Here is a 12,373-nt window from a genome sequence, read left to right as displayed (position 1 = left end):
ATAATCAAAGAGCAGCGATGTGGCATCTGGGACGCCCCATGACACCCTGATGAACTGTCGAGGATGTCAGAATTTTTTTTTATTTTCTCACCTAGTTTGACAGCTCCTATGGTGTGTTCCTTGAGAGCCATGATTGACAATTTCTTGACCCTCCTACCTGACGACATCCAAGGACATGAACGATGATTGGTTGGCGGTAAAACTTGTAGTATTGCCAGTCTCCTGACCCAGACATAGCCAAGCATTTATAGCACTCTTGATTGCCTAATCTGACACGGTGACCATCATGAAAGAAAAAAAACTGTGTATTAGTCAAACAGCTAACCAATCTTACATCTAGAGTGTTATATACATCTTCAAAATAACTCTCATCTGCCTTGTTTTTATATGTTACTTCCTTGGATATCTTTTTTTTTTGTCCCTACCATAGCCTTGGTATGCCTTATATGGCTTTTAATAAGATATGATGATGTATGCTAGATTTAGTAATTTAATCATGATACATTATATGGACAAAACTATGTAGACACCTGACTGTCACACCCATATGCAGGACAGCACAATGGTGTAGTGGTTAGCACTGTTGCCTCACAGCAAGAAGGTTCTGAGTTCGAGCCCAGTGGCCGTCAGGGGCCTTTCTGTGTGGAGTCTGCATGTTCTCCCCGTCTCTGCGTGGGTTTCCTCTGGGTGCTCTGGTTTCCCGCACAGTCTAAAGACAAGTGGCTAGGCGAACATGGCCTGATGTTGGGCTGAAGTGTCCTTGAGCAAGGCACCTAACCCACAACTGCTCCCCGGGCACTGTAGCATAGCTGCCCACTGCTCTGGGTATGTATGTGTGCTCATTGCTCACTCATGTGTGCATGTGTGTGTTCACTGCTTCAGATGGGTTAAATGCAGAGGAAACATTTCACTGTGCTTGAGTGTATGTGTGATAAATAAAATGGCTTCTTGTGTCTTCTTGCTATGCGGTCCTTCCCTTGTTGCCACGAAGTTGGAAGCACACCGTTGTATAAATGTCTTTGTATGTTGTAGAATTACAGTTTCCCTTCATTGGAACTAAGAGGATGACAGCATGACAATGCCCCTGTGCACAAAGTGAGATCCATTAAGATATGGTTTGCCAAGGTTGGTATGGAAGAACTTGAGTGGCCTGCACAGAGCTCTGACCTCAACCCCACTGAAAACCTTTGAAATGAATTGGAATGTTGTTTGCATGCCAGTCCTCTTCACTCGACATCTGTGACTGACCTCACTAATGCTCTTGTAGCTTAATGACCGCAGATCTCCACAGCTATACTCTAAAATCTAGTGGAAAGCCTTCCCAGAAGAGTGGAGGTTATTATAACAGCAAAGAGGGACTGAAGATGGAATGGAATGGAATGGAATAGAATATGTTCAACAAGCATATATGGGTGTGGCGGTCAGGGTTCCACATACTTTTGGCCATGTTGTGTATAATAAATTATAACATATGAAACCAAACCTCACAAAAAATGTTTGCATTTTGCCTTGTGGACGTCGCTGTACTGCAAGCAATTCTCTGATATTTCCAGCTATATTTGTTACAGGATTGGATCAATGTGTTCTTTATTTCTTCAATATCTGAGCCAGTATTTTTGCTGGTATTGGACCAATAATGATCCTGGGTGTTTGGTCGATACCATCTCTATTTGGTACCATGTTTTCTGAGAATATCGGATTTTTGGCGTTACGTATTTCACATTCTACATGCTGTGAAGTTTATTTAAAATCATAATCTACAAAGATGTCCCAGTTGTGCAGTCTGATCTTGCATAGCAAAGTGTTTCCAATAGCAAAAGAAACATAGACACTTTGTTGGAGGAGGTTATGTTTGTGCCGCCATTTATTTGTTTGTTTGCAGCATAACTTAAAGTATTTGAGTAAAAAAATTTGATGAAATTTTGAGAAAAGGTGAGTCATGGGCCAAGATTAGATTTTGATGCAAATCCAGATGTGTATGTAAACATAATAAACATCTGGATATTCTAATATGTGACTTGGTGGAGGTATGCACTCTACCGAGTGCCCTTCTAATTTACCGTAATGATTCAGTTGGCTGTCTTGTAATTGCAGCTGCCCAAATTCAGACGTCTTTATTCCCAGTGTTTCACTGGCATGCGTTTAGCAATAAATTGCATTCTACGCCATTGTTTTTGCACTGTTTTGCAGTGTTGTCTAGAATTTAGATTCCAAACTAGGTTGTACAGTATTTTGTTAAAGTTTAAACTGAAAGTTTATTATGTTTATTCTTTAAAAATTCCTTTATCTTCAGTAACCAACTTGGATCTGGAGTGGTGAATCTGGTTCCAAGATAAAACTCAGGATTGAGCCAGGAATGTTGGAGCTATGAACATTCATTCATTTTCTACATTGCGAGTTGTGCAGGAAGTTAGAGCCAGTCCCTGGACACCCTGCCAATCTATAGACCCCTTGCGCATGACGTCATGCATCACGTGATAATTTCACCCAGGGGTCAAACAGACACCGTCTTTTGTGTAAGCAAGGCTTAAAGTGCATATCCTGGACCCATTTCGTTTTTTTTTTTTTATATGAACGTATGTCCCTTTACACACTCATCCAGAAGGGTAATTTTGCACAAGGCCATCTGTCTACAGCAGAAAAAAATAAAATAACCAAACATGTCTGGAAAAATCCCAAGGGAGTCTGGAGCCAGATTCGTGACGTCACCTGCGGAAGCATCAGCAGGCTGCGAGAGCTTGCACGGTTTCAGTGCACAGCCTGTGCAGACCAAGTTTAGCAGCTAGGGATTTTGCATTGAAATATGGAATTGTCACCTGGGCGCAAAGTTACTTCACCTTTGGATGAAGAATATAATGAGATGTCAGAATTGGGGCTTCATCTGCTTGGATTTCATGATGATTCAAGTAGTGAAGACGATGGAGACAACACCGGGGATGTAAATAATACGGTCGTTTTCTCATAAACAAACCAGCACTGACGTAGGATTCAGAAGGAGGCATCCCGCACGTGGCGTCATGAAAATCAATGTTTCCCAGGAAATCCAAATGCCAAGTTTTTTCAGAGGCAGACGAATTTGCCTCAAATAGCTTGATTTCAACTGAATTTTTCTGCTATTGCGTAAGGTAAAAAAATTGCACAAAATGCAAAATGTAACAGATATTTGACCAAAGTTTAACATAAAATAGGAGAATTACATTGATCTTACTCCTGAATTTACCCATGATATGCACTTTAATCTGTCTTCAATATGGTTCATTTTTGCACCGTTTTTGGTTGTTCAAATCGAGAAATAGATAAAAGGTATTACAGTCTCCCCGTTATCAAGAAAAATGTTAACAAAGAGAAGCAAATGCTTCAAGAACAACAAAGAAATGAGTGGTTAAAGAGAAAATGATGGGCGGAGCTAAGCCTGAAAACTCCAGAGAAATTTGTGATTGTATTTAAAATGTATTTTAAAAAATAGAAAATCAAAAGTGAGTATGATATTGTTTTAACAGTAATAAGTACCAATGTATAAATGATGGAGTGCAAATAGCTATGTAACTATATATCCTTGGGGCTGTTAAGACATGGAGGGGCGGGAATACCATCTAGCCCGCAGTTCAGGTCGGAGTCCTTTCAGGGTAAATGCTTTGGCTTTCACAACATTCTGTTCCCAAAAGCTGATGTCGGGAAAAATTCTTTACACGAAGAAGGTTTTCTTGCCTTTGTAGGGTTTTTTTTAGCTGTTCATCCATGTCTGGACTCTTCGGGAAAAAGAAGGTATATTCCAACATGTAGCTAACAGTAACGCTAGGCCCCAAATCTGCACCATCACTCCAGTCATTTCTAGGAATTTTGTACGGATCATAACTGCTAATAAACTCCAATTTCCACGTACATCTATCCTTCACGTCTTTCTGACTAAGTGTTATGACCACTTGGCTCAAAGCGGCGACAACATAAGGGAGACCACACCGATATGCAACGTTAAACAATAGTTGTTTAATACATTAAATTTCAAGAGAAATCAGTGAATGTAAAATAACCAAAAATGTGGTGAAAGTCTCATCTCATCTCATTATCTGTAGCTGCTTTATCCTGTTCTACAGGGTCGCAGGCAAGCTGGAGCCTATCCCAGCTGACTACGGGCGAAAGGCAGGGTACACCCTGGACAAGTCGCCAGGTCATCACAGGGCTGACACATAGACACAGACAACCATTCACACTCACATTCACACCTACGGTCAATTTAGAGTCACCAGTTAACCTAACCTGCATGTCTTTGGACTGTGGGGGAAACCGGAGCACCCAGAGGAAACCCACGCGGACATGGGGAGAACATGCAAACTCCACACAGAAAGGCCCTCGCCGGCCACAGGGCTCAAACCCAGACCTTCTTGCTGTGAGGCGACGGCGCTAACCACTACACCACCGTGCCGCCCCGTGGTGAAAGTCAGCATTGTGAAATGTAATGCGTAAAAAGGTAAAGGGAGAGAGAGAATAAAAAAGGAGGCCACGTGCAGTCAGCCCTAAAAACAAGGGGCCGGAGCAGCCAAAGCCAGAGCAGAAAATGACCAATGAGCGTCCCAGGAGGAGGTGTTTAAAACCCCTCCCAGTGAGCTCCAATTAGCTGGCAAATTGGCCACCATGGCCCACACAGCCACGTTGACCAGCTCCCCCTGCAGCCTGGGAGCTGGAAGACCGGGCAACCATGTATACTATGTAGAGGAGGAATGAGACAGCCACAGCACAGCAGAGCCGGGTGTAACACTAAGATTATCCAAATAATCTAGTAGTAGAGCTTTTTTAGCTGTAGTTTTCTTTGGACAACAACAACAGACGTCGGACATCTTCGCTTGGCTTCAGTATGTAAACAAAGTTCACTTGTTCCCCAGGTCTAGGGTAGCAACAGTTGCTAACGTAAATGATGTCAGTGCAAGGGGTCTGTTGCAGGGCTAACACAGAGATAAACAACCATTCACACTCACAGGCCATTTAGAGTAGCCACTTGACCTAATCTGCATGTCTTTGGACTGTGGGAGGAAACCAGAGCACCTGGAGGAAACCCATGCAGGCATGAGGAGAACATGCAAACTCCACACAGAAAAGTCCCCGTCGATCATTTGGTTCGAACCCAGAAACTTCTTGCTATGAGACGACAGAGCTAACCACTGCACCACCATGCCGCCTTGGAGCTGTGAACAATGTAAAAATAATAAGAATATGGAAAATGGTTACTTTGGAACATTAAAAATGTGTTATATAAATCTTTTTTTGTCAATTTTTTGTTGTGAATCTTGATCCATATGCCCCTGTAATGGTTACTGCACAGCCCTGCTATCCAGAGAGAGAAACGGGTCCATTGCAGAAGCTTCAGAACTCCATGTTCTTCAACTGAGATGTATGCTTTTTGTTCAGTTTACCCTTTAAATCCTCAACATATTTTCACTGTGTGAGTACTAAGCCTCCATTCTTATAAGTTTAAAGGTCCCATGGCATGGTGGTTTGTTGATGCTTTAAACAGGCTCGTGGAGGCTTCCAGATGTTATATCCGCAGCCTTTCTCGAAATGAACCCTCGGCACGTAAATATAGCCTCCTGGGAGAAAGCCCCATTTCAGCGCTTTTCCCAGTGCGTCGTTTTGCTAATGAGAAGCAGGAGGCGGGGAAGGGTAGAGGGTGGGGGCGTGCCATGGGGGGAGGGGGAGGGGCTTGACCAAGCTGCGCACACACATACTCGCTGCTATCAGCGCCTGTAGCCACGCTGCTAAGACAAAACCCCGTTCTCCCTCGGACTCCTTTCGTAAACTCAACGTGACACAGAGAACAGAGAGTGAGAGTGTTTGGAGTGGTAGTTTACGAATGTATAATACCCTAGGCTTGAACACGCACTCCATAACCAAAGAGGATAGAAGCAGCAACTACAGCAACATATCGCATATTCAACAGAAGACATGCATTGCGGAGCAATAGTCAAACATAAGCTCATAAGTTACAGTCAATTTCCAGACTAAACTCAGTTTAACAGAGCATGCTGCATGCTCTTTAGTTTTGTAGCGCAGATTACCTGGCTAACTGCAGGAAGTGGTTAGCTGCACAGCTAATGTAGCCATTGCTAGGCTAACGCACCGATTTTAAAACACGGCAAAACAACCAGTTATACACTTACTTGTTCGGTGTTTGTTGCTGATGCGGCAGGGATGCTTGGTACGGACCCAGGCTTCAGTGACAGTTGATGTGCAAAACCTGCCCTGTACTGTCCCAAGTTGTGGAAACATTCCTCAGGAAAATGCTTCCAACAAACACACACCGTCTTAGGTAGACTCGACGGCGTATTATTGAAGTAAATAAAATTAAGCCACTGCGTCTTCAGGGGCTCTCCCGTCGGCAGTAAAAACAGACTCTTTTCTGTGTTGTCACATCCATGTACAGCGCAATTTCCATGTTTCGCTCGCTTAGGTGATGCCATGTTGTTGTGTCCTCTATGGTCTCCTCACTACAACTGGGCGGGCAATCCATACAGTGGGTGGGAATCCAGAGGGGGGCGTGGGGATCATCTCCCTTGCTGACGTAGTAAAGGGAAGAGCTTATCAACGCGCCGTTTTGATGCGCCAGTCTCAAATGTTGGGCATAGTTTGGTTTACACATTATGAAATTTCTAACCACTAGGGTGACTTAAGAAGGTCAGAGGAACTCATTTTAATGTTAAAAAACCTCAGAAAGTGAAAATTTCATGCCATGGGACCTTTAATCTTGCACCACTATAGATATTTTGGTTTGTGTCTCAGGGAAACCTTCATGGTTCGATTAGTATTGTAGTACTCCAGACTGGTCTTGGTCTCGAGACCAATCTCAAAACCACTTTTTGAAGGTCTTGGTCTCTTCTCAGAATTGACTGCATTTTCACTCTGTCTTGTCTTGGTCTCAGACATAGAGGACTCAGGATTTTATTTCAAGACTGGTCAAGACCACAACTGTGAGGATATCACTAATTTGCCTGTGTATTGTCTGACACTGCAAAAAATGATATCTTAGCAAGTGAAAATATCTTGAAAATAATTAAAATGATCTAGAATTTCCTATTAGAAGAATACAAGACACTGATTCTGAGATTATTAAACTTAGTCCTAGATTGCAACCAACTTATTCTGTCTTATCAAGTAAAAATATCTGTCCATGCAGCACGATAATTTCACTAGTATTCAGTAATTTTCTCCTCAAATTCAGTTTTTAATTTTTTTGCAGTGGATTTATTTGTTAACATCATTACTGTCTTCTTCTTTTTCTTCTTCTTCTTTTGGCTGTTCCTGTTAGGATAATGTCCTTCCATCTCCTTCTGTCCTCTGTATCTTTTTCTGTAGCACCAACTGTCCTCGTGTCCTCCTTCACCACATCCATAAATATCATCTTTGGTCTTCCTTTTTTCCTTCTACCTGGTAACAGAGGTGGACAAAATACCCAACTTAATTACTTAAGTCAAAGTACAGAACCCACTGGTCAAATGTTACTCCTATACAAGTGAAAGTTGTACAGTCAATTTTTTACTTTAACTTAAGTACTGAAGTACTTGCTTTTAAAAATACTTAAGTACAACCCCGATTCCAAAAAAGTTGGGACAAAGTACAAATTGTAAATAAAAATGGAATGCAATAATTTACAAATCTCAAAAACTGATATTGTATTCACAATAGAACATAGACAACATATCAAATGTTGAAAGTGAGACATTTTGAATTTTCATGCCAAATATTGGCTCATTTGAAATTTCATGACAGCAACACATCTCAAAAAAGTTGGGACAGGGGCAATAAGAGGCTGGAAAAGTTAAAGGTACAAAAAAGGAACAGCTGGAGGACCAAATTGCAACTCATTCGGTCAATTGGCAATAGGTCATTAACATGACTGGGTATAAAAAGAGCATCTTGGAGTGGCAGCGGCTCTCAGAAGTAAAGCTGGGCAGAGGATCACCAATCCCTCTAAGTCTGCACTGACAAATAGTGGAGCAATATCAGAAAGGAATTTGACAGTGTAAAATTGCAAAGAGTTTGAACATATCATCATCTACAGTGCATAATATCATCAAAAGATTCAGAGAATCTGGAAGAATCTCTGTGCGTAAGGGTCAAGGCCGGAAAACCATACTGGGTGCCCGTGATCTTCGGGCCCTTAGACGGCACTGCATCACATACAGGCATGCTTCTGTATTGGAAATCACAAAATGGGCTCAGGAATATTTCCAGAGAACATTAGCTGTGAACACAATTCACCGTGCCATCCGCCATTGCTAGCTAAAACTCTATAGTTTAAAGAAGAAGCCGTATCTAAACATGATTCAGAAACGCAGACGTCTTCTCTGGGCCAAGGCTCATTTAAAATGGACTGTGGCAAAGTGGAAAACTGTTCTGTGGTCAGACGAATCAAAATTTGAAGTTCTTTATGGAAATTAGGGAGGCCGTGTCATTCGGACTAAAGAGGAGAAGGACGACCCAAGTTGCTGTCAGCGCTCAGTTCAGAAGCCTGCATCTCTGATGGTATGGGGTTGCATTAGTGCGTGTGGCATGGGCAGCTTACGCATCTGGAAAGACACCATCAATGCTGAAAGGTATATCCAGGTTCTAGAGCAACATATGCTCCCATCCAGATGATGTCTCTTTCAGGGAAGACCTTGCATTTTCCAACATGACAATGCCAAACCACATACTGCATCAATTACAGCATCATGGCTGCGTAGAAGAAGGGTCCGGGTACTGAACTGGCCAGCCTGCAGTCCAGATCTTTCACCCATAGAAAACATTTGGCGCATCATAAAACGGAAGATACGACAAAAAAGACCTAAGACAGTTGAGCAACTAGAATCCTACATTAGACAAGAATGGGTTAACATTCCTATCCCTAAACTTGAGCAACTTGTCTCCTCAGTCCCCAGACGTTTACAGACTGTTGTAAAGAGAAAAGGGGATGTCTCACAGTGGTAAACATGGCCTTGTCCCAACTTTTTTGAGATGTGTTGTTGTCATGAAATTTAAAATCATCTAATTTTTCTCTTTAAATGATACATTTTCTCAGTTTAAACATTTGATATGTCATCTATGTTCTATTCTGAATAAAATATGGAATTTTGAAACTTCCACATCATTGCATTCCATTTTTATTTACAATTTGTACTTTGTCCCAACTTTTTTGGAATCGGGGTTGTATTAAAAGTACATTTTCTGTCAATGCATCATTGTATTATTACCACAGTGCTTACAAAACTTAATGCTGTTACCAAAGACAGAAATGTGAATTCACAAAATGAATGCATGCTGTGCCATCGTGGTGGTTTAACGTTAAGCTAGCTAGTCAGTGAAGCTCCACCTGACATGCTAGCAAACGCTTTTCAAACTTGAAATCATATTGGGTACCTAATGCTACTCAAAAATAAAGATTTCTACATTCTGTTTATTTGACAAGATTATGCTAAAACATGTTTCTGAAAGGACTTCAGATAAGTTAACGTTATTCATGTTAGCATAACTCCGTTTTTACATGCTAACTAACAGTGTCCAAGTTAACTAGCTATATGTTAACATTAGCCGTGGACAAGGCTACAGCAACTTGGCGGGCAAATCCATAGAAAGACCTTTGACTAATCAGACTGCATAGCTATTGCAACATTATCGCCAGCTCTAAAAGCACAGACAACTTCATTTCAAGCTTTCTCTTGGAACAAAACATTTATATACCTCAAGATGCTTCCACAGGTTGGATGGCGAGTTTTTGTAGGCCGTGATGTGGTTAATTTTTGGCAAACAAAGCAAACATTTAAGACAAAATGAATCTTTAATCCTTTCAGAAAACTGAAATATAGGTTGGGCCATGAGTGTGTGTTCCCCCAGAAGAACTGCTTCCTTTCATTCTGCCATCAACTGATCATGTTAAATAATGCTGCCAAGAAATCATTGATCTTGATTTTATCCAGTCTATGGACGTGACGTGACCCTAGTGATTACTGATAGGCAGTCTCAGTGTCACCTGCGAAAAAACCAATCACGTTTTAGAAAAGAAAAAAATATCCACTTTCAAAGCTGCTTCATAGTAATGAGTAACGAGGACCTTGATAGAAATGTAGTGGCGTGAAAAGTATGATATTTGTCTTTCAAATGTAGTGAAATTAAGTCATAAGTTTCAAAAAAATACTCAAGTAAAGTACAGATACTCAAAAAGTGTACTTAAGTACAGTACTCAAGTAAATGTACTTTGTTACTGTCCACCTCTGCCTGGCAACTCCATCTCCAGCATTCTTTCCCAGTATACCCTGGATCTCTCCTCTGTATGTGTACAAACCATCTCAATCTCACCTCTCTCTCACTTTGTCTCTGAGCCGTCCTACATGTCCTGTCCCTCTAATATTCTCGTTTCTAATCCTATCCAACTTTGTCACTCCCGATGAAAATCTCAACATCTGCAGCTCCACTACCTCCAGTTTAGCTTCCTGTCTTTTTCTCAGTGCCACTATCTTCAAACCATATGACATTGCTGCTCTGACTACTGTCTTGTACACTTTCCCTTTCACTCTTACTGGCAACCTTCTGTCACAAATCACTCCTGACACTCTCCTCCATCCATCCCAACCTGCTTGAACGCTCTTCTTCACTTCTCTTCTGCACTTGCCATTGCTTTGTACAGTTGACCCCAGATGCTAACATCATTACTGTGATTAGATGTAAAACATCCTGCTTCAAATGTGACCAATAATGTGACTCATTGATCATTTGAAATTTTCTTCCTGTTAATAGCTGTCACTCCTCCCCCTTCACATCTGGTCTTGGTCTTGAGTCTGTCTCACCCTGCTTTGGTCTTGGTCTTGACTTGGTCTTGCCCTGCCTTGGTCTTGGTATTGACTCAGTCTCACCCTGCCTTGGTCTTGACTTGGTCTCACCCTGCTATGGTCTTGACTCAGTCTCACCCTGCCTTGGTCTTGGTATTGACTCGGTCTTGCCCTGCCTTGGTCTTGACTCGGTCTTGCCCTGCTATGGTATTGGTCTTGACTGGGTCTCGTCCTGCTTTGGTCTTGGTCTTGACTCGGTCTCACCCTGCTTTGGTCTTGGTATTGACTCGGTCTCACCCTGCCTTGGTCTTGGCTCGGTCTCGCCCTGCCTTGGTCTTGGTCTTGACTCGGTCTTGCCCTGCTATGGTCTTGACTGGGTCTCACCCTGCTTTGGTCTTGGTCTTGGTCTTGATTCGGTCTCGCCCTGCTTTGGTCTTGGTCTTGATTCGGTCTCGCCCTGCCTTGGTCTTGGTATTGACTCGGCCTTACCCTGCTTTGGTCTTGGTATTGACTTGATCGCAACCATTCAAAGTTTTGGTCTTGTCCTGGTCTCGATACACTCTGGTCTTGGTCATGGCTTGGTCTTGTTTTAGTTGGTCTTGACTATAACACTAGGTTCTAGACACAAAGAGCATCTCTTTCAGAAATGATCAGAAAAACAGCATCTTTAGAAAGCTTAAACAATCAATCAATCATCTAAACAACTCCTAAGTGAACCTATTTTGTGAGTATAACTGCAGATTTCTAAATCTGTAAACACAGCTACACAGAGCATTGATCAAATATTCCCTGGCCCTTACAATTTACTTTACAGTGAATTCAACCTGAGATTTATTTAAGCGGCTCATAGATTCACAAAGGCAAAATGGAGCAGCTGTGTATTATTTACCTAATATGCATTTGAAAGTGTATGTAGATGTTTGTTTGTTCTCAGCAAGGCTCGAGCCGAACTGTTTGTTGTTGGGTTCCTGCTGCTGGCACACGGCTGCTTACAGGTGCACAGTAACCGAAGAGGTCAATCAAGATATAATAAAGAGCCCAAATCTCCAGGTTTCTAAGCAGACAAACAGGACAAACACCATTTTTCCCCCTTTGCAAGATTATGAACTGTACTGAGGACCAGTGTTCATTTTATACAAGAGAAACTGAAAGCATTTTCTAGTGTTTTTTTTAAAGATAATCATCTAGTATGTATGTAGTCTGTGTGTGATTACCATGGGTGAGAATTTCAACACGCTTCCTTGTACTGAGAAAGAGAAAAGAAAAATGGTGTAAGTTATAACAGACATCTTTGTTTAAGCAAGACCTACATTTAAAAAAAACTTCCTTTTTTATTTAAATGTATTTGTACATGAAATACTAAATCTGCAAAGTTCTTTCCTTAAAGCTAAGGCTACATTGGTTGTGTTACCAATGTAGTGACAAAGTAAACTTTAATGAAAGTGCAGGTTAGCAGAATTCCTGTATCTCCTGTATTTCCTGTGTTTGCTTTTATAAAACTCTAGGTAAGACTTTCTCTCGTCAGTGTGCCTCATCAGTAGACCTTTGCTTTTGATTTGGGGTTTTGCATTTGTGTCTTA

The sequence above is a fragment of the Neoarius graeffei genome, chromosome 8, assembly GCF_027579695.1.
Source record: "Neoarius graeffei isolate fNeoGra1 chromosome 8, fNeoGra1.pri, whole genome shotgun sequence".
Taxonomy (NCBI): domain Eukaryota; kingdom Metazoa; phylum Chordata; class Actinopteri; order Siluriformes; family Ariidae; genus Neoarius; species Neoarius graeffei.
The sequence above is the reverse complement of the archived record's forward strand: the minus strand, read 5'-3'. Positions refer to the sequence as shown.